Consider the following 23,075-nt stretch of genomic DNA (forward strand, 5'->3'; position numbering starts at 1 on the left):
TCCACCTGCTCTTAACCACTACACCATGCTGGGCTTTGTACCTCAGATGTACCTGAAAATGTCAGAAATGCTTGTGTCAGCAGATGTGAACATTTACCAACATGCTGTAGTAAATTATGGGATTTGATAGCACACTGTGATGAAGTGAGTCATGGAGGATGCATTTTCCCTTCCCCACCCTCCAGTTAGAATATTGTTTACACATATAACTAGCCATGTGGGGTACATATGGCACAGATGGGCTTTGCCTGTCATTTATCAGTCCTGCCCGTTCCAAAGCTTGAACCATTAGTGGATTCCACCAGGATGTTTCTGATCCCCTGGGAGCATTTTCCATGCATTGATCTACCAGCCAGAACACTTTATTGCTTAGTGTACAGAGAAATAGGAGGATCTAAGGGCATTAGAGAAAGAGAATGAAAAACCTAATGACCTGATAACGCATGGGAAGAAAATCCACAAAGATGCAAGAAAGGGAAAACGACAGCTCTGTTCCACTCCTCCTACCCCTCACTTTTTGATTTCCTTTTCGTAATGCTCTCTCTCCCTTTCCAGCTGCCCTACACAGCTGGAGAGGGACACCAACAGCAGCCAATCCCCAAAGGCCGGGGGAGGGACATGTCCTCACCTCCTTCTCAACTCATGGCAAATTGCAGATTCTCCAGGGATTAGCTGGGATCTACAGCCCCAACAGTTGGTCTGGGAAAACGAGTGAGTGTGAAAGCCAGAAGAGAAAGGCATCCTACTCAACGTCCAGGGGCAAGGAACAGAGGAGGAAGAGGAGGGGAAGAGGAGAAAGGAGAACAGCATACAGCTCCCTGGAGCGAGCGAGCCGCAGCTAGTTTCAAAAGATGGACCGCTGCCCAGCTACCATGGGGTAAGAGGCTTCCACGCAAAGAGGCACCGGGGAAAGGAAGTCAAGGGCAGTTCATGATGATAAAGGGCAGGGCATGGTATGTTGCAGGGCAAGAGTAACCTTTTGGCCCCCGTCCTCTTGGACCGATATTGACCATCTGGATGCTGTAGCATCCCAAGGCAAAAACGAGGATCTCTATGAGAGAAATGGACAGACAGCGCAAGTCCAAATGGATAGAACAGATGAGCGCTCATGGAGTAGCACTAAAACAGGTCTAAGCTCTGGCATCATGGATGGACAGTTCTAGGAAAACAAGGGGAAGGAAGGAGGCACATAGTGCACATAAGAATATTAGCAGATAGTTGAGCAGAATGGGGTGGATCAATGGCGGAGCGTGGACAGTTCCAACAGGAGGCAGGAAACACGGCTGAATAGAGGCAGTGGGGTTTGAAAGACCAAGTACTGTATCCAGGTCTTGGTTTCTCCGCTTTGCCCCCATTGAATGAGCAACCAACACCCTGCCTCAGTCTTTCCTTTCAAGGAAATGGAAATGTCACGTCCCTTGCTGGGCTGCCGTGAAGCTAGCTAAGACGCATTGGGCAGAACTTTATTTAACACGATACAAGATACTTGACCCAGCCAGTATCTTATTCCTCTGCTTACCACTATCTAATTTGACTCTAGACTTATGACCTTCTGCTGACCTCTGTCCACAAATATGAGGAGTAAAGATTCTCTGCAGTTCCATCAGGTGGAGACCCAAGGGTCAGTAACGCCAAGCTGGGCTAGAGAAAGTCAGTAGAAGATGACTTGGGATTTTCTTTCAAGTGGGTACCATGTGGTTCCTATTATCTGGAATCAGTAATGGTTGATCTTCCTTGATCTGAGATTGCAGATGCCTTAGCAGACCAGGTGCTCAGGAGCAACAGAAGGCCATTGCTTTCACATCCTGCAGGTGAGCTCCCAAAGGCACCTGGTGGGCCACTGAGAGGAGCAGAGTGCTGGACTAGATGGACTCTGGTCTGATCCAGTAGGCTTGTTCTCATGTTCTTATCACCCACCTAGGAGCAGGAAGCTGGACAGTGTGGAATTACCCCAGTTTCGTTTTAGATTACTGGAAGAGTAGACTTGGGTCTTATTCTGGGATGGCCAGATCTGAGTCAGAGAAAAACATTTCTCCAGGACCACACAAACTTATGCTGCTGAAGGATTGGGCATGGTGATTTGGGGAGGGGGGCTTCTCCTCCGCTGTGTGATTTTGGTCACCCACTGGATTTATGTGTGATTTTGGTCACCCACTAGATTTATTCTCCCTGCAGACGTTTTGCTGGGTGTGCTTGCTTTCTATTTGCGGAACACTTGATTGTGAAGGTCGGTCTTTATTGAAGTGGCGGATACAGGATGGGGCACAAGTCCGGTGCTTTTCGTGAAACGGTGCCACGAATCCCCGCCCCTGGGAAAATTCTGCATGATCTCTGGGTTTCAGATAGATCAGCCCAGCTCTCCAGAATAACTCTCCTACTGCCCAGCAGCACATTCCTAACCCCACCCCCCAAAAAAGTCTTCAACTCAGATCCTCTGAGGATAGATTTTATGGTTGTACTCGTCCCCTGAAAACAATGGTGGAATCTACAGCATTCCTTTGTGGTTATGATGAAATCTGCCACCAGAGCTGGAGATAGATAGGTTACTCAATGGAGCTCGAGGGTGCTGGATTTGTTGTTCTCCACTGCTACTTCCTGATTCCTATTAGTTGTTTCACACAAGGTATCTCTGGCCAGAGGAAAGTGGTTCCAGCTATCCACCAGGATAAGGCCAAGTAAATGTATTTGTGTTGGCCATTAGTCAGAAGGGCAGCACAAATTAGGCTCCCTTTCCCCCATTTTATTGACACGACAATTTCATGAGGTAGCACCTTGAAGGCCTGAAAATTTTTCAGGGTAGAAGCTTTCAAGAGTCAACATTCTCTTCATGAGGTCACCGTGTTACCTAGTGAGTTTCATGAGGGGGTGGGAATTGAAATCTGGATCTCCCCACTTCTATGCCAACTCTCTAACTACTGCATCACACTGTCTTCCATAGTTGTTTCACACAAGGTATCTCTGGCCAGAGGCAAGTGGTTCCAGCTATCCACCAGGATAAGGCCAAGTAAATGTATTTGTGTTGGCCATTAGTCAGAAGGGCAGCACAAATTAGGCTCCGTTTCCCCATTTTATTGACACAACTATTTCATGAGGTAGCACCTTGAAGGCCTGAATTTTTTTCAGGGTAGAAGCTTTCAAGTGTCAACATTCTCTTCATGAAGTCACCGTGTTACCTAGTGAGTTTCATGAGGGAGTGGGAATTGAAATCTGGATCTCCCCACTTCTATGCCAACTCTCTAACTACTGCATCACACTGTCTCCCATAGTTGTTTCACACAAGGTATCTCTGGCCAGAGGCAAGTGGTTCCAGCTATCCATTAGGATAAGGCCAAGTAAATGTATTTGTGTTGGCCATTAGTCAGAAGGGCAGCACAAATTAGGCTCCCTTTCCCCCATTTTATTGACACGACAATTTCATGAGGTAGCACCTTGAAGGCCTGAAAATTTTTCAGGGTAGAAGCTTTCAAGTGTCAACATTCTCTTCATGAGGTCACCATGTTACCTAGTGAGTTTCATGAGGGAGTGGGAATTTAAATCTGGATCTCCCCACTTCTATGCCAACTCTCTAACTACTGCATCACGCTGTCTCCCATAGTTGTTTCACACAAGGTATCTCTGGCCAGAGGAAAGTGGTTCCAGCTATCCATTAGGATAAGGCCAAGTAAATGTATTTGTGTTGGCCATTAGTCAGAAGGTTACCAAATTAGGCTCCGGCTTCCCCATTTTATTGACACAACTATTTCATGAGGTAGCACCTTGAAGGCCTGAATTTTTTTCAGGGTAGAAGCTTTCAAGTGTCAACATTCTCTTCATGAAGTCACCGTGTTACCTAGTGAGTTTCATGAGGGAGTGGGAATTGAAATCTGGATCTCCCCACTTCTATGCCAACTCTCTAACTACTGCATCACACTGTCTCCCATAGTTGTTTCACACAAGGTATCTCTGGCCAGAGGCAAGTGGTTCCAGCTATCCATTAGGATAAGGCCAAGTAAATGTATTTGTGTTGGCCATTAGTCAGAAGGGCAGCACAAATTAGGCTCCCTTTCCCCCATTTTATTGACACGACAATTTCATGAGGTAGCACCTTGAAGGCCTGAAAATTTTTCAGGGTAGAAGCTTTCAAGTGTCAACATTCTCTTCATGAGGTCACCATGTTACCTAGTGAGTTTCATGAGGGAGTGGGAATTTAAATCTGGATCTCCCCACTTCTATGCCAACTCTCTAACTACTGCATCACACTGTCTTCCACAGTAGCAACACAGTAGAAGACACAGTTGTGTCTTCAGGTATTTATAAGGACTTCATGAACTGCACCATCCACCAATATTGGGGAAACCACGCCATGATCTTAAAGACAGCTGGAAATAGATGCTCAGGGGTTTCTTGACTCAGTATTATGTTCTTCTTTGTAATCATATGCCAAGAGATGGCGGGAAAACCACTGAATGTATTGATTTAAAACATTTCTATTCCCACTTCCTTTACCGTTTCAGACAGTTTACAGGGCAACTAAAAGCATAAAGTCACTAAAAATAATCCATAATAAAACTTATAATGTTGAAATGCATTATGCAAAAACTGCTCACTGTTCAATAACAGGGCCCAACAAAATGAACTCCTAAAGTTTGTGTCCACGTAGGGCAGTCCTTCCAGTATATTAACACTGTGCAGAATTGACCTAAGCTGCTGTAATTACTATGCAATAATCAAGCTCTTCCCTGGTACTCCAAATGCATCTCATGGGGCCATCAGAATATCATTGAAAATCGATGATGTCTCTTCTGACAGGATAATATCCCACAATTTAGATAAGTTTATAAGGCAGTTAGGTGAAATCATTGTCTACTTTTTAGCTATTAGCATAGAACAGGAGAGTCCTTTCACAAGCAGGGAGTGTCAGCACGAGTGAAATCCTTTCAGGGTTACGTTTAAACGGGCTCCGTCTCCCGAGGCGTGTTTGTTATAAATTCCCCTCAAAAATCTCTTCTGCGATTCATGCAGCAGAGAAGAAGAAGAGTTTGGATTTATACCCTGCTTTTCTCAATTGTAAGGAGACTCAAAGTGGCTAACAAACTCCTTCCCTTCCTCTTCCCCTGACAGACATCTTGTGAGGTAGGTGAGGCTGGGAGAGTTCTGAGAGAACTGGCCTGGCCTAAAGTCTCACCCAGCAGATTAGAATCTGCCACTCCTGTAGAGGAAGGAGGAATCAAACTCGGTTCCCCAGATTAGAGTCCACCACTCTTAACAACTGCACTAGCTGGAGGAGGAATAATTTCCACACCCATGGGGTCATGTGGGGTCACATGTGTCTGGGCGGAGCCATTTAGTCATGCGGGGGGCATAAAATCACCCCCCTTCTGAGCCCACCACCCACCCAAGGGAGCTGGAGAGGGCAACTCCAGACCCGCCCATGGGGAGTAGTGGCAGAAAACTCAGGTTTTGCCCTGGGCTCCATTTCCCCTAGATTCGCCTCTGCCCACACCCCAGTCCTTTGACACACATCTGGATAGCATGGAGCTTGCAACCCTCCGGGTTTTCTCTGTAACCGTTTCCTGTCGAGAAGATGGCTGTTCCTTTACTTTCTGACCTTGAGCTCCACAGCTCCACTGGGCAGCATTAATGCATCCAGTGGCAACTTAAACTTCCAGCAAAACAGGGCTGTGTGTTTGGCTTCCTGCTCCCCTGGATTAATTGCAGATTAAAAAGTGGCTTTAAAGTTCAATTTGTGGGAGAAGTGAGCTTAATCTGTATTAACTTGGGTGAGGATTTGCTATAGGGGCTAAGCCCTATACGTACAGAGAAATTATGACTACGGCCCCAAACACATGCATACTTTTTTTGATCCAAGGACTGAATCCCTGACCAAATAAAAGATTGTACAAATAGTGTTGTCCGGTTAAGACTTCAGCTTCTTATATTCACCCAGGTCCAGAGGCGTATCTAGGGGAAATGAAGCCCGGTGCAAAATCTGAGTCCCCACCCCTACCCCCGTATGGGCGGCCGCCCTCCCCCACCACGACCAAACAACTTTTTGTTTACACCAGATCATCTCTTCTGGGGGGAAAGGAGGAGGGGTGTGGGGGTGATTTTCCACCCCCACATGACTAAAGGGGGTTATTTTCCACCCCCACCCCCACGTGACCCCCTACAGCCCAGGGATGTTTGACCCTATTTGTCCCCCCGGGTGGTACACCCTTGCCCAGATCCAGTATTCCTATTGAAGTATCTCAGGACTGGCAGTATATCTCTTCCAGCCTCACCGTGCTTCAGATAAGTCTCTCTGTTCAGCCTGCTGACCCCCCTCCCTCCCTTCCCCTGCCTGATTCTTAGCTTTGGCAGGCACGGATAGCATTCAGGGTGCAGTGCCCTCTGGGTAGCCGATCAAGGGCAACCAGCCGCGGCACCGGCAGTAAGGTTTTACACTGGCTTTGCAGCCCTGATAATTAATCAGACCGAGAGCATGTCTTTAAGGGATGGGCCGAAAGTCTCGCTTGGACACAGCACAAGCAGGACAGATGTGATTAATCTGCTAGTACTATAAAGCCGAGGGAAGCCCGGAGCCCTCCGCAAAAGAATCCCATATTTTGTGACACCTCCCTCACCCTGAGGCTTGCTGACCGGCAGAAAAGAAACCAGCCCGGCCTGCCCTTGCCCCTTGAACAGGGCTTAATCTTTAGAAATCAGCAAGTGAGGGGGGTTAATGGTTTGTGGCTCACCTGCTCAGTGCTATAAATCAAACTGCTCTTGGGAGAAGGGCTGCAACTCTGGCCTGTCTCAGATTCTGCAACGGCAACCCCCTGATACAAATCAGCCCATACTCTCCAAATATCCATGGTCGTTTCCCCACTTACCTGCTGCTGCGCGCTACTCTCCGCAAGTAGCGTGGGGTCCCCTGGCACTCCCCACTACAGGGGCAGCGACAACGCAGCCACCCCGACGCTGCTGCTGTCGCACCCCCCTCAGCGCCCGTCATTCCTGGCGCTCCTCCAAACGGCGCCTTTTGATGACCCCGCACAGAGCGCGGGGTCGTGGGGAAGCCCGGGAGCGCGCCAGAAATGGCGCGCACTGGGAGTAGCGCGTAGCAACCACTCATCTAGGTAAGTTGGGAAACGCCCCATATCTACCAGGGACAGTCAGTATTCTGTGTTCTCTTCTACCACTGCAAGCCAGCGGCCCCTTCCGCACGCACAGAATAATGCACTTTCAATCCACCTTCAGTGCACTTTGCAGCTGGATTTTACTGTGCGGAGTAGCAAACAATTGTGAGAGTGGATTGAAAGTGCATTATTCTGCATGTGCGGAAGGGGCCTGAGTCCCTATTTATGCCTCTGGGAAGGGATAGTTGGTTGAGCTGTTGCACATTATTCCTCAGGGTACATCTCTCTCCCCGCTGTGAATAACAGTTACTATTTCCGGGAAGATAATGGGTTGGATCCCATCAGCGTTCGCAGTATATCTTACCCAATCCTTACTTCTGCCCCCATCCCTCATGGCTTGTTTCCATGCAGGTCCCATAATCCCCAGCATGGCCACTTTTGACAGTCCCAAAGACAGCCTTACATAGCTACCCTTTTGGAACGGTTTTTCAACTATGTGGGGGTGGAAAGGGCCGTCAGGTCATAGCTGACGTTCAGCAACCCTGTAGGGTTTTCAAGGCAAGAGATGTTCAGAGGTGGTTTGCCGTTGCTTGCCCGTGCGAGTTCTGAGAGAACTGTGACTGGCCTAAAGTCACCCAGCAGGCATCGTGTGGAGGAGTGGGACACTGGCCCCTGCCTGGTGGAACACTCTCCCTCCAGCTGTCCGGGCCCTGCGGGATCTTGGCGAATTCCGCAGGGCCTGTAAGACTGAGTTGTTCCGCCGGGCTTTTGGAGTGTCCAGTCGCTGAGAGTGCCCCCCCTTTTATTCCTCCGGTCCGGAGTTCCCATTGTCATCTATGGGACCCACTTTTCTGTTTTGCTCCCCCCCCTCTCTGGGAGGGTTTTAATTGGGGTTATTGCGTGATGCCATCTTTGTTAATCTTTGTTAATTTTATTGCTGTGTTGTAATCTAATTTTAATGGGGTTGTTTGTATAGGTTGTTGTACACCGTGTAGAGGAAGTTGTGTTGTACACTGCTCTGAGCCCTTCGGGGGTAGAGCGGTATATAAAACCCATAAATAAATAAAATAAATAAATAAATTGAAACCAAATCTCCAGATCAGTGGCGGCTGCTCTTGACCGCTACACGATGCCAGCTCTCTTTCAACTATTTATTTATACTTTATGTACACTTTAGATTTATTAGCTGCTTTACCAAAAGCACAAGCATTTGCTTGGCTTTTAAATCAGTGGAAGATAAAGTTGTGGAGGCTTATCTGAGAAATTTAGATTAGCCTGTGCACTCCAACACACGCCAGCTGGGCATGGCTTTTTGGGGCTCTCCCAGCCCCACCCACCTCACAGGGTGTTTGTTGTGAGGGGGGAAGGGCAAGGAGATTGTAAGCCCCTTTGAGTCTCTTACAGGAGAGAAGGGGGGGAAAATAAATCAAAACTCTTCTTCTCTTCTAATACCTGAACCACAGGGTCCTCCAGTTATCTGAAGTAATCGAGGTTGGGAGAAGGATGGAGAACTTGGACTGTTATTGTTCTGTGACAACTGCGGTGTTATAATCGTGCCCCCGAGCAGAAGTGGCATAGTGGCTAAGAGCAGGTGCACTCTGGTCTGGAGGAACCGGGTTTGATTCCCAGCTCTGCCGCTTGAGTTGTGGAGGCTTATCTGGGGAATTCAGATTAGCCTGTGCACTCCCACACACGCCAGCTGGGTGACCTTGGGCTAGTCACAGCTTTCTGGAGCTCTCTCAGTTTCACCTACCTCACAGGGTGTTTGTTGTGAGCGGGGAAGGACAGGGAGATTGTAAGCCCCTTTGAGTCTCCTATAGGAGAGAAAGGGGGGATATAAATCCAAACTCTTAAACTCTTAAAATATCTGTGAAATGTTGAGAGGCAATGTCAGACCAACAAACGATACGGCTGGATTTGTTTGCTTTTTAATCCACACAGTACCTTCCAGAAACAAGGCGAGTTGCAAGCTGAACGTAATAAAATGCTAACTCAAAGAAGCAGAGGACGAGATTCAGCCACTTTTAAGGACAATGAGGTCCCACTGATCTCAACAGAAGAAATTTAAGCACGAACTGTTGAAAGCGAGCGGGATTTCAGTGCACTTGCGTTTAGTTGGATCTTCTGCTAAATATATATCCCGCGCAAAAGCAAATGAGCTGAAAAATGAAACTGCAGCAAAACAAATTCCAATGCAGGACACAAGAACCCTTTTTGTTCAAGATTCAAGCCATGAATTCAAAGACAGAAAGAGTTACACCAATCTATTGTCAAAGGTTTTCATGGGCTGGATCAGCAGGCTGTTCTGGGTTTTCCGGGCTGTGTCGCTGTGAATCAGTAGTTTTTGCTCCTAATGTTTCACCCGCCTCAATCTTCGGAGGCATGAGATGTGTTGTGTGGGATGTGCCGCTGAGAGAAACACATCTCACCATGACACGAAGATGCCAGCCATAGATACGGACGAAACATTAGGAGCAAGAACTGCCAGACCTTGGCCACACAGCCCAGAATGCCCTCAACAGCCAGCTATGCCAATCGTTAGCATGTAGTATTCAGAATTAGATGCGAAAAGTCTGGGATGAAGCGGAAAAAGCTTTAGCATGCTGTCAAAACCTAGAAGGTGAATTTATCAGGTGAGGTCCCCTTTGAAAAAGGCTATTCCACAGTTGTGATGCTACCACAGAGAGGGTTCTATATCTCATAATTACAAATTTCACTTCCCAATGACATTGGGAGCTTCCTCAGAAGATTTTCAAATCCAGATTCTAAATCTTCTGTGCGGGTATTGTCGAAGGCTTTCACGGCCGGATTCAGCTGGTTGTGGTGAGTTTTCCGGGCTGTGTGGCTGTGGTCTGGTGGATCTCGTTCCTAATGTTTCACCTGCATCTGTGGCTGCCTGGCATCTTCAGAGTTATATCACAGAGATAAGTGTGTTACTGGACACAGTGTGCAACAGACTTCCCTCTGTGATACACCTCTGAAGATGCCAGCCAGAGATGCAGGCGAAACGTTAGGAACAAGATCCACCAGACCATGGCCACACAGCCCGGAAAACCCACCACAACCTTCTCTGTCGGATTCAGTGCTCCACCGCCTAGAGCCCTCTGGGGATGGGGCGGTATGCCGAAATTGAATTAATAATAATAATAATAATAATAATAATAATAATAATAATAATAATAATAATAATACGAATACTACGCTGATACATTATAACTTCCTAGGCCTCTGGGTGAGGCTCGAATTGTAATGAAGGCCAACAACCAGCTAAAGATCTGGCAGCTATGAAATCTACAATCATCATCATCATCATCATCATCATCGACATAGCAGTCCCCGGTGACAGCAGGGTCATTGAAAAAGAACACGAGAAGATCACTAGATACCATGATTTGAAAATTGAGCTTCAGCGTCTATGGCACAAACCAGCTGAGGTCGTCCCAGTGGTAATCGGCACGCTGGGCGCCATCCCAAAAACACTAGGGCAGCACCTGAAACATCTTCGAATTGACAAAATCAACATTGGTCAAATTCAGCCCTGCTGGGATCCGCACGAATACTAAGCCGATACATTACAACTTCCTAGGCCTCTGGGTGAGGCTTGAACTGTAATGAAGGCCAACAACCAGCTAAAGATCTGGCAGCTGTGAAATCTACAATAATAATAATAATAATAATAATAATAATAATAATAATAATAATAATAATAATAATAATAATAATAATAATAATAATAATAATTCTGCGCATGGTGTAGATGTAGGTACAGAAATATTCCGTTTCTCCTGTTAGTTTGAAGAATTTCAGGGATGGGCAACAACCTGTTCTGCTTATAATTTTCCTTCAGAGGACAAGATAGGAATGGAGAAGAGCTAGAAGGGTGGAGAACCTGGGTGCATTGCAGACTGAAGACACATTCTGGATTTGGCCAGTAAGCTCAACAAGGGAAGCCAGATCCCAGAATAATTTGTCACCATGTCACTGCTTAGGTTTTTGAAGTTCATCCCCTAGAGGAATGTAAGCAAGCATTTCATGCTCATGCATACATCTGTCCATGGCCCTGCTTGCTCAAAGTTGTCACAATGGATAGGAATCACCACAATCCAAAACTTTTCAGATACAGTGTGATGTAGCAGTTAAGAACATTGGACTCTTATTCTGGAGAACCAGGCTTGATTCGCCACTCCTACACGTGGGCGGCAGACTCTAATCTGGAGAACCGGGTGTGATTCTCCTACGCATGAAGAAGAAGAAGAAGAAGAAGAAGAAGAAGAAGAAGAAGAAGAATTGGATTTATATCCCCCCTTTCTCTCCTATAGGAGACTCCTATAGGAAACTCCTTGCCCTTCCCCCCTCACAACAAACACCCTGTGAGGTGGGTGGGGCTGAGGGAGCTCAGAAGAACTGTGACTAGCCCAAGGTCACCCAGCTGGCATGTGTTGGAGAGCACAAGATAATCTGAATTCCCCAGATAAGCCTCTGCAGCTCAGGCAGCAGATCGGGGAACCAAACCCGGTTCTCCAGATTAGAGTACACCTGCTCTTAACCTCTATGCCACTGCTGCTTCTGGAGCCTGCTGAAAGACCTTGGGCTAGTCAAAGTTCTCTCCAAACTCTCCCAGCCCCACCTACCTCACAAGGTGTCTGTTATTGGGAGGGGAAGAGGAGGCGATTGCAAGCCACTTTGAGACTCCTTAAAGGCTGAGTAAGGCTCATTCCGCACATGCAGAATAATGCACTTTCAAACTGCTTTCAGTGCTCTTTGAAGCTGCGCGGAATAGCAAAATCCACTTGCAAACAGTTGTGAAAGTGGTTTGAAAACGCATTATTTTGCGTGTGCGGAAGGGGCCAAAAGCAGGGTATAAAAACCAACTCCTCTTCTTCCTAACAGTGTCACTGGGAACCATTTTGCAAAACCCAACCTATTAGATGTTACAAACCTAAAGCTGCCATTTCCAGGTTGGGACGTTATTGGAAATTTGGAGGTGGGGTCTGGATAGGGTTGCCAGTTCTGGGTTGAGAAATTCCTGGAGTTTTGTGGGTGGAGCCTGTGAAGGGCAGAGTTCGGGGAGGGGAGGGTCCTCAGCACAGTGTAATGCCACAGAGCCCCCACCCTCCATAGCAGCCATTTTCTTCAGCTGATCTTGGTCCTTTGGAAATCAGTCGTAACAGTGGGAGACTGGCAGGTCTTACCTGGCGACTGACGATTCTAGGCCTGGAAAAGACAGGAAGGTGGGCAGGAAGGGATGTCGGCAGGTTATATTGCCTCCCAAGCAGCCGTGCTTCTGTAATCCAGAGATCAATTATAATTTCGGGAGACCTCCAAGCCCCTTCTAGAGAATGGCAATTGCATCTACGGCTCCTCCCGCACACGCAGAATAATGCACTTTCAATCCACCTTCAATGCACTTTGCAGCTGGATTTTACTGTGCGGAATAGCCAAAATCCACTTGCAAACGATTTCCTATTTACAAGGAAAATTACGTTCAAAGTAAAAAAAACAAAACAATGGCTAGATAAGTTGTGATACGTTTTGTATGAATTGATGGCCTTGAAATAATATTGGTGTTCTGCAACAAACGGTGAATCCAGCGAACAATTCTGATTTACGTGGCGTGTTTGAAGGCAGTGTTTAAGTTAACTGGTTATGATTGGCTCGTTTTACAAAATGTTGAGCTAAAATACAATACTGTTCAGCGAGCTTATCTAATTGCATCGTACGGTGGATAAGATATGGGTGAAGAATTTAAAAAATAAGTTTAAATCAGTTCTCTGTAGAGGTTTTCGATCTTGGAATCAGCAAAAGAGAGTTGCTGTAGTCCTGATCTCCCGGCATGCGTGCATGGAGTAAATGTATGAAAGGGAAATTTTGGGCCCTTCCACACATGCAGAATAATGCACTTTCAATCCACTTTCACAGATGTTTGCAAGGGGATTTTGCTGTTCCGCACAGTAAAATCCAGCTGCAAAGTAAGCATAAGCATAAGCATAAGCATTTATTGTCATTGTGCACGCACAACGAAATTTACAGCAGCATTCCTCGATGCACACAATTTCAGACTCATACATCATCCTCACTTTCCCCTTCCTCCACCCATCCCTACACAGCCCCAAACACATCAACACAAAGCCGCGGAGTGCTTTGAAAGTGGATTGAAAGAGCATTATTCTGCATGTGCGGAAGGGGATTTTGTGAGACTGTGCTTCTTAGCCCTGCTGCTCGACCTCCACGCATTCATTTGGCCAGAGCGTGCATGTGCGCAGGCTGTATGCAGGCTGGGTTTCTCCTTAAAACACCCTAGTTGACATGTGCGGAGCCCCTATCTGGATGAACATATGTGGGTTAAGAGCAGAAGCAGCAATCCCCCCCACACACACAATCCTGCACATCCATTTTCTACGCATGCACCGAGCTCTTTCAAATGCCAAAGGAAACGTTGGTTGCATTTCTCATCTGAGGTGATGTTAATAGTACAAAATCACCTCAGACAGGTTGAAATACCCAGCATATCTGCCGGAGACCTCTTGCCATCTCGAGCTGCGGGAACTGAGATTACGGCCTGTCTCTGGTTTGTTCTCTCACACTTTTGCACGTACGCCAACCTGGGGCAGGAAACCAGCCAGCTCAGGCTTCAGCCAGAATCCTGACAGAAATGGATCCGTCCCTTATCTCCTCAGGACCAAACAATGAACAAAAAATGTAGAATTTACACTTTTCCGAGAGCGCTGAATATTGGCCTATCTCAAGATGACAACTAAATCTGATTTTGGGAGGTTGTAGAAACCAGAATTCAGAGGAACAGGCAGGTACCGAAAAAGAACTGGTCTGGGAAATGATCTAATTTCAGCCCATCGGGGGATTCTTTTTCACCAGCAAGAGACAATGGAAGACAGGGAAGTCACAGACCCTATTTCTATATCTACCTGCAGTAGACAGACGGAATGCTTCTCAAAAAGAATTCCCTGCGTCTTATACATCCCAGATTTCCCTTTCTCTGTCAGGAAAACATTATAATGAATATTTTTCCCAGTAATAGCACACGGGGAAGTTATTGGACAGCCGGCCTCTTACTGCCAAAGTGGAAACAACGTTTTCACATAGATTTGAAATGTGAATTAAAATACTGATTTTGAAACCTTCACATTGCAAAATTTATTTTTGATACCCTGTTTCCCCGAAAATAAGACATCCCCGGAGAATAAGACGTAGTAGAGAGGTTTTGCTGAAGTGCTAAATATAAAGCATCCCCCGAAAGTAAGACGTAGCAAAGTTTTTGTTTGGAAGCATGCCCGTCGAACAGAACACCAGAGCATGCAGCTGTGGAGCAGAAAAATAAGACATCCCCTGAAAATAAGACATCGCGCATCTTTGGGAGCAAAAATTAATATAAGACACTGTCTTATTTTCGGGGAAACATGGTAGGGAGGGAGGGAGGGAGGGCGCAAGCTAAATGCTAACAAAATTCAAGGTAATTATGTTGTTCGCCTGACATTCCATACTTTGCATTCTATATCTACGACTCACATACCCTTCTGTTGTGTTTAAGTGGACTGTTTCTCTCAGTTTGGACTACTTAGCAATTTGCCAAACTTATCCACGGGCTGCTATTCAAACATTTGGAGTTTCCAGCAGAAAGGTCAATTCAGTGCTGTCACTTGTAAATTATTCTTAAAGTCAAACTGGTCTTCGAGAACAGCAGTGAAATATGACCTCACCTGCACAGCCTCCCTTCAGGTCACCTTTCACAGGTACCATCAGAAAAAATAATATTTAGTCATGTTCTCCCATTCTTGTGAAATACTTTTACCTCACTTTCTGTATCTTATATCTCTTAAGGCGTGAGTTCTTAACCAGGGATCCCCAACCTTTTTGAGCCTGCGGGCACCTTTGTTGTCCTGACACAACACGATGTGCGTAACCACGAAACGGCTACCACAAGAGGCAGAGCCAACCACAGAATGACAGGGAATGAGGTAATGCACAGCTCTAATGGTAACTTTTCAACATTTCAGACAGAAGTTCTATTTACCAAGGTATCTTTTAAAATCAACATATTGTTCACTGCATGACTGAACATAGATCCTTTTGCTGGGCAAAAAAAAAGAAAAAGATTCACATGACAAGGGCCACTTTCTAAAAACACAAGGGAAGGTGCCAAGTTTGGGTCCTCAAGCGAAAATTAAAGAGGGTCCCATCCTCCACTTACCCATCATCAAGAGCAGGTGCGTTCTAATCTGGAGGAACCGGGTTTGATTCCCACCTCTGCAGCTTGAGCTGTGGAGGCTAATCTGGAAAATTCAGATTAGCCTGGGCACTCCCACAAATGCCAGCTGGGTGACCTTGGGCTAGTCACAGTTCTTCTGAGCTCTCTCAGCCCCACCCACTTCACAGGGTGTTTGTTGTGAGGGGGGAAGGGAAAGGAGATTGTAAGCCCCTTTGAGTCTCCTACAGGAGAGAAAGGGGGAATATAAATCCAAACTCTCTCTAAGGCAACGTTGCATTTATGCACAAAGACCGTTTCTGCACAATCAAAATGTCCCAGGGGGAGCTGTGCAGTTGAGAATTCTGCACAGTTCCTGAAGTTGAAGCGGGCCTGCCTTGGTGTTTCTCCGTGATATTTCCTTTGCCCTGAGACTTTCAAAAATCACCAAATTGGTGGTTCTTTTCAAATATCCCTGTGTGACCCCACCGCCGTGCAAATGCCACAGGAGCAGAACTGGAGTATTTTTCCTGCCTCACCGCTCTGGGTTGACAAATCAATAGGCGCTGCATTTTTGTGGGGGTGGTCACAAGCCAGGCCAGCCTTTGTGTGGTAAATGGCAAGTTTGAATCCATTGGTGTTAGGGAGCAGTAGGTGGAGTCTGCAGTTGTTATTGTGGTAGTGTTTGTGAATCGGGGATGACTGGCGTAAGTGGAGAGGCTATTTCTGGAGTGGCATGGAGGAGCTCTGCAAAGGGACCAGGGAGAGGTGTCGCATGGAAGGAGGATGAAACCAGGGACCTGATTGGGATCTGGGGAGAGCAGACGGTTCAGCGGGCCCTGAAAAAATGCCACAGGAACATGGACGTGTTCGCAAAGGTTGCTGCAGACATGAGGCGTCAGGGTCACAAAAGCCAATCAGAAAGCAGGAAACGGAGGTTGACCACACATGCATGGATGAGGTTGTGGTACAAATACAAATGCAAAAGCCCTGGGCTCATGCGGAAACAACCAGAGCATAGCCTCCCGGTCCTAACTCAACTCCTGGGAAGAAGCAGGGAGCCGTGAGGAGGCAAAACTGGGATAAAATAGCCCCAGTGAACAGGGCTGCAGTTGAACGCTGGCAAGGTGTGACCCTCTGCTGCAGTGTAAATGCCACTGACACCAGTGTAAAGGGCAGCATGACACCTGGGTGCCATCACAGTCATGGCACTAGCCCTCCTCTGGCGTAGGATCCTGTGCCAGCATCAAAATGGCCATTTCCAGGGATCAGGCCAGCTTAATTAGGTTTCCTGAGCCCTTATGAGTCAGGAATGCCCCCATTTGCCAGCGCACATTTAAGCCAGCAAAATCAGACCATTGTTCTCGCCCGGGGAAAGAGGCAGCGTTGTTTTTCAGTCGCTGGTTGTGGTACAGCACGCCTCTTAAGAGGTGGCCTTTTCCGTGATTCCAGACTAAATAAAATATGCGGTTCTTGCCAGTGGTGGGATCCAAAAATTTTAGTAACAGGTTCCCATGGTGGTGGGATTCAAACTGTGGCGTAGCGCCAATGGGGCTGGGCGGGGCACGATGGGGGACGTGGCCGGGCATTTCGGGGGTGGGGCATTCCTGGGTGGGGCTGTGGCAAGGACGCAGCCGCTGCGCCGGTCCTTGGGCGGGAAACGAATGCACGCAGGCGCAGGCTGCCACGCATGCCGGTGCACCTCCTGCTAGACTGCTTCAAGTTCTGCGCGCTACTGCTGAGAGGAGGGGCGCAACTAAGGCAAAAATCATTGGCAAAATCACCCATTAGTAACCCCCTCTCGGCACACACAAATAATTAGTAACCTACTCTCTGGAACCTGTGAGAACCTGCTGGATCCCACCTCTGGTTCTTGCGATACAAAATTCTGCATTCCCATCCACAAACTCTGTTCTCTTCCTGTTCTTGCCTGAAACCCAGGCAGCTTTCCTTAGGACCCATTTTCTGCCAGCAGGAACCGTAAAGGACGTGTGAGGGAGGCAGAAGTGAGTTCTGGGCCAGAAATCTTGCCTGAGATTAGATATTGACTTTGTCATGAAATTCCACTTATCCAACCGCTAAGCCCAGCATCCGCTTCATTTGGAAGCGTAAGCTTCTGCAGTGTGTCCAACTACGAGGAAAGGGAGAGGCCGGGTGCTGTATCGAACAAGACAAGAAGGACAACAGTGGGATAAGAATCCCACAAGGTGGCTATTTTTCAGGTCCCAATGCTTGTATGTTCAGGAAACATCACGTTATTTAGATTATTATAATTATTATTTATTAGTTTTATAAACCGCCCTCCCTCGAAGGGCTCAGGGCAGTGTACAACATGAAATAACATAAACAGATAGAGCACAAAAACAATCCCAACCCAAAATATAAATATAGTCTCTATAACATTAAATGAGATAAAAACCATTTTAGCCGAATGGTTGGAGGTGTGTTTTGCCCACACAAACGAACTACTAAAATGGCCACCATGTAAGAACGTAAGAACATAAGAAAGAGCCTGCTGGATCAGACCAGAGTCCATCTAGTCTAGCACTCTGCTACTCGCAGTGGCCCACCAGGTGCCTTTGGGAGCTCAAATGCAGAATGTGAAAGCAATGGCCTTCTGCTGCTGCAGCTCCTGAGCACCTGGTCTGCTAAGGCATTTGCAATCTCAGATCAAGGAGGATCAAGACTGGTAGCCATAGATCGACTTCTCCTCCATCAATCTGTCCAAGCCCCTTTTAAAGCTATTCAGGTTAGTGGCCATCACCACCTCCTGTGGCAGCATATTCCAAACACCAGTCACACGTTGCATGAAGAAATGTTTCCTTTTATTAGTCCTAATTCTTCCCCCCAGCATTTTCAATGTATGCCCCCTGGTTTTAGTATTGTGAGAAAGAGAGAAAAATTTCTCTCTGTTGACATTTTCTACCCCATGCATAATTGTATACAATCATATCCCCCCTCAGACGTCTCCTCTCCAAACGAAAGAGTCCCAAATGCTTCAGCCTCTCCTTTCACAATTTCATTGGCCACAATTTCACAGTTTCCTTTGAACTAGGGGACAGTGCTATATGTGTAATGATTCTAGAGAGAACAATAGTGGACTCCCATTTTTAAAAATGGTTGATTTTTAAAAAAATAATTACAAGCAAAAAAGAGAAAGAAAATATATCAGGGGTGCCAAGTCTACCCATAAGCATATTTAAAAGGTTTCCAAATAGGTTTCAAAATGCGCTGTATAGTCAAATGCTGGTAAGGTTGTAAAGTCTTCAGTTCACCAGATTACGGGAGATGACCATTGTAGTGTTGTAATACAAACCCAGCATTGTAATATATATATATTAACAACAGAAAGGGCTAGGAGGGTCTATTTTTTGTTGATGGTTAGTTAGTCACCCCGAAAGTTTAAAAGTACGTAAGTATCCTCAAAAGTCAATGAACATTTTAATATCTGAGGGATTCCCCCAAGAAGTAAGGCTGCGTTTGTTTTAGGTAATTCCAGTGAGAATGGGCAGTTTGGGTCTTTCCCCTTTACTCTATCAGTCAGATCTGAGCCCTTCGGGGGAGGGCGGTTTATAAACCTAATAAATAATAATAATAATAATAATAATCTTATTTCTGACATTTACCCACGCATATCTGCTGCCCGTCCTGCTGGAGGCTGGAGGGTATTCTGTTATTTGAATACTGATGCGTATCTTATTCAAAACCCCCAGAGAAATTCCTCCACCTGTCCAGAGACCAACAGGGTCCCTTGACAAAAAACCAATTGACCTTCAAAGTCATGTTGTTAACCAGTAACTGGCCAAGCAATACTTTAATAGTCACTTGTCTCACGAGTTAGATATTTATCCCCCACTTTTCTCCTTGAGGCCCAAAATGTCATACCACATCATTTTCCCTTCCTTCATTTTATGCATCTGTGTATGGTTCTCCAGTTGCACAGTGGCAGATAGGAAGGCGCTCCAAAGGGTGATCACTACTGCACAGAGGATTATCGGCTGCCCTCTCCCCTCCTTGGAAGAACTCTATAATTCCCGAAGCCTAAAGAAAGCCCAAAATATTCTAAGAGACCCGTCTCATCCAGCACACTCTCTTTTTGAACTGTTACCATCCGGCCGACAATACAGGTCTATCAAAACTAGGACAAAGAGGCTTAGAGACAGCTTCTACTCTAGAGCTGTGGCGATGCTAAACTCTGCGGCTTCGTGTTGATGTGTTTGGGGCTGTGTAGGGATGGGTGGAGGAAGGGGAAAGTGAGGATGGGGTATGCGTCTGAAATTGTGTGCATCGAGGAATGCTGCTGTAAATTTCGTTGTGCGTGCACAATGACAATAAAATGCTTATGCTTATGCTTAAATTTTATCCTCACAACAACCTCACTAGGAGGGAGGTTAGGCTCAGAGAAACTGACTGGTCCAAGGTCACCCAACGACATTCTGCGCCAATGTCAGAGCGGGGTTTTGAACCTGGCTGTCCCAGATCTTGGTCCTAACATGGTGCCTGCCACCACCTTTCCTGATGCCAACCAAGTATTTTTAGAAAGTGGGTAGGCCATGTGGAGCTTTTGCCCTGCAGGACTTCTGACTGGCCCCTGGTCATCCGATTGGCTGGGCAGATTAAAACAAAGTTGTTTCAACTGCAGCTACCACCACAATGTTAGCTTTGGAGCAGCAGTGGCGTAGGAGGTTAAGAGCTCGTGTATCTAATCTGGAGGAACCGGGTTTGATTCCCAGCTCTGCCGCCTGAGCTGTGGAGGCTTATCTGGGGAATTCAGATTAGCCTGTACACTCCCACACATGCCAGCTGGGTGACCTTGGGCTAGTCACAGCTTCTCGGAGCTCTCTCAGCCCCACCTACCTCACAGGGTGTTTGTTGTGAGGGGGGGAGGGCAAGGAGATTGTAAGCCCCTTTGAGTCTCCTGCAGGAGAGAAAGGGGGGATATAAATCCAAACACTTCTTCTTCTCTTCTTTATTCTCTCCCTCTTCTTTTCCAGCGTATTTTTTTAAAATTGACCCTTTTCTACCCTATGCTTAGGCTCAGTGGCGTAGAGCCAATGGGGTGGGGGAGGCACGACGCCTCGGGTGGAGCCATGGCGGGGACTTGGCAGGGGCAGTACAGGGTGGGGCAGGGGTAGGTGGTGCCCTCTCACTCCGCCCTGCTTAGGCCTCCTCTGTGTGTGTGTCGCTTTACCCTCTCTCAAGGGTCAGTTCTAAGCGACCCTGGCTCTTCAGGCAGCCGTTTTGTATTTGTTCCCACTACACGGTGTCAGAATGACAAAGTCTTCGGATGTGAGGCCAAAATTATTCAATCGGTTGCTGGTTTAGTATATCATTAAACAATGTTGAATATTAACGTACTACCGGAGTGAGTGGAACGGGGTGGTGTAGACAGCGGCCTCGAAAGATCCCAGTACTTTTTTTCTCACACCTGGGCAACGGCGTCCCCCTTTTCCTTGTTTTGGTCTTCCTTCTTCCACGTGCATTCGTTATCCCCTGGAGGAACTTAATGTGGCTTTGACTGGTTCCTTCGCCTTAGGCAACTGGAAATTTATTTCACAAGCAATTTGTGCAGGGAAGCCCGAGGGTCTCACACTTGAGGAACGGACGAACGCTACTGCCAGCCACTCCCTTTCCTCTGAGAGGATATATTAACTGCCGTTAAGGTGAAAGAAGACCGAGTGTCTACCAGGGATAAGACGGGCTCATATTTGTTCTCCAGTTATCATACGGCAGAAGCCAGGTAAGGGTACTTCCTCTATCAGGGTTTGTCTAGGAAAGAAGCTGACCTAGAGTCTGGGGGGACCAGGAAAAAGTGTACAGTCTGGTACACTTAGCTTTAGTTTCTGTTTGGTTTGTTTGTTTGTTTTAATTTAATGCAAATACAAGGTAACAATAAAAAGTTATTCCTGTGTACAATGTATAGGTAAAGAAAAATATTATTTCGTTTCTGTTTTGTTGCATCAAGTTGAACGATGGCTTAGTCCACCAGTCCTTAACCAGGCAGCGTAAACATTTATGGGGTGCAGTCTACAAACAGGGGCAGGTGGGTGTTTGGGGGGGCAAATGGGGAAGTATTTTGGGTTTTAGGCAGCCCCTACTTTCCCCTTGCAATAGCTTCTGACTGCACTTATTGTAAACAGCTCGGCACTCACCCCACACTGAGGATAAAATCTCGGGCTTAGAGTCTCAGAACGGGTTGACGCTCCTCAGACACAGCAGCCTCATTCATGTACGCCCAGGATCTGCGTATCTTATGCAAATACCATAAAGATACCGTTCTGAGTAAAGGTGCCTTGCCTGGAACTGCTGTGTCCTAATTTTTCACTTGTCCTTCTGGGCTCTGATCCTTCCAGGGCCTCCTACCGGCTGAGCCTTCCCTTTTGAGCTGTCCTTTGGGACACACTGCTGGCCGTTCCATCATGTAAAATGCCTACTTCAAGGAGGCCCCCTGTGCTGTCCCTCTACCATAAGAAACAGGGCCTTTTAATTTTAGGCTGCATTTTGTCATTGATTTCATAGCCAGGTTATCATTGTAAAGGGAAGTCACATAGCTGTGTTTTTCTTGTCTATTCCCAGTGGCTTTGTCTGTCTGTCTGTCTGTCTGTCTTAAAGCTTCCTATCTATGTCTGTCTGTTTGTCCGTCCATCTGTCCATCTGTCTTAAAACCTCCTATCTATCTATCTATCTATCTATCTATCTATCTATCTATCTATCTATCTATCTATCTATCTATCTATCTATCTATCTATCTATCCTATCTTCATCTATCTATCTATCTATCTATCTTATCTATCTATCTATTCTATCTATCCTATCTATCTAAAGCCTCCTTAATCATCCAGAGTGATAAAATTCGGTCAGTAAGCCGTCGTAGAAGTAAATTAAATAAATCTGTCTTCTTCTTTCTTCTTCTTTTTCTTCTTCTTCTTTCTTCTCCTTCTTCTTTCTTCTTCTTTTTCTTTTTTCTTCTTCTTCTTTGGGTGGGGGGGGGGGGGGGTGGGGGGGGGGGGGGGTGGGGGGGGGGGGGGGTGGGGGGGGGGGGGGGTGGGGGGGGGGGGGGGTGGGGGGGGGGGGGGGTGGGGGGGGGGGGGGGTGGGGGGGGGGGGGGGTGGGGGGGGGGGGGGGTGGGGGGGGGGGGGGGTGGGGGGGGGGGGGGGTGGGGGGGGGGGGGGGTGGGGGGGGGGGGGGGTGGGGGGGGGGGGGGGTGGGGGGGGGGGGGGGGGGGGGGGGGGGGGGGTTTGGGGTAGCAGGGGTGGGGGGGGGGGGGGGGGGGGGGGGGGGGGGGTGGGTGGGGGGGGGGGGGGGGGGGGGGGGGGGGGGGGGGGGGGGGGGGGGGGGGGGGGGGGGGGGGGGGGGGGGGGGGGGTGGGGGGGGGGGGGGTGGAGGAAGGGGAAAGGGAGGATGGGGTATGAGTCTGAAATTGTGTGCATCGAGGAATGCTGTTGTGGGAATTTCGCTAAAGTGCAATAATGACAATAAAATGCTTATGCCAATTTTATCCTCACAACAACCCTTCACCAGGATGGAGGTTAGGCTCAGAGAAACTGGATCATCCAAGGTCACCCAGAACGACATTCCTGCACCAAATCGCTGAAAGCTGGGTTTTGAAACTGGCTGTCCCAGATCTTGGTCCTAACATGGTGCCTGCCACCACCTTTCCTGATGCCAACCAAGTATTTTTAGAAAGCGGCAGGCCAGCGTATGCTTTCTGTTCTGGTGGACTTCTGACTGGCCCCCCTGGTCATCCGATTGGACACAAGCTAGATTAAAACAAAGTT

The 23,075-nt window shown here is 47.3% G+C and overlaps 1 protein-coding gene across 3 annotated transcripts in view; it reads left to right on the forward strand.

Annotated features, from left to right (window-relative positions):
• Positions 1-678: 678 nt before the first annotated feature.
• KCNJ14 (potassium inwardly rectifying channel subfamily J member 14) overlaps positions 679-23,075 on the forward strand; it is a 37,937-nt gene continuing 15,540 nt past the window's right edge. For 2 of the 3 annotated variants that reach the window (XR_007246217.1, XM_048516912.1), the window contains exon 1: positions 679-877. The gene's annotated coding sequence lies outside the window, so the exon portion shown is untranslated. Of the gene's footprint in view, positions 878-20,833; positions 21,038-23,075 lie in introns of all 3 variants that reach the window. The other variant, XM_048516913.1, reaches the window with a different exon arrangement.

The sequence above is a fragment of the Sphaerodactylus townsendi genome, linkage group LG15 (assembly GCF_021028975.2).
Source record: "Sphaerodactylus townsendi isolate TG3544 linkage group LG15, MPM_Stown_v2.3, whole genome shotgun sequence".
Classification (NCBI taxonomy): Eukaryota; Metazoa; Chordata; class Lepidosauria; order Squamata; family Sphaerodactylidae; genus Sphaerodactylus; species Sphaerodactylus townsendi.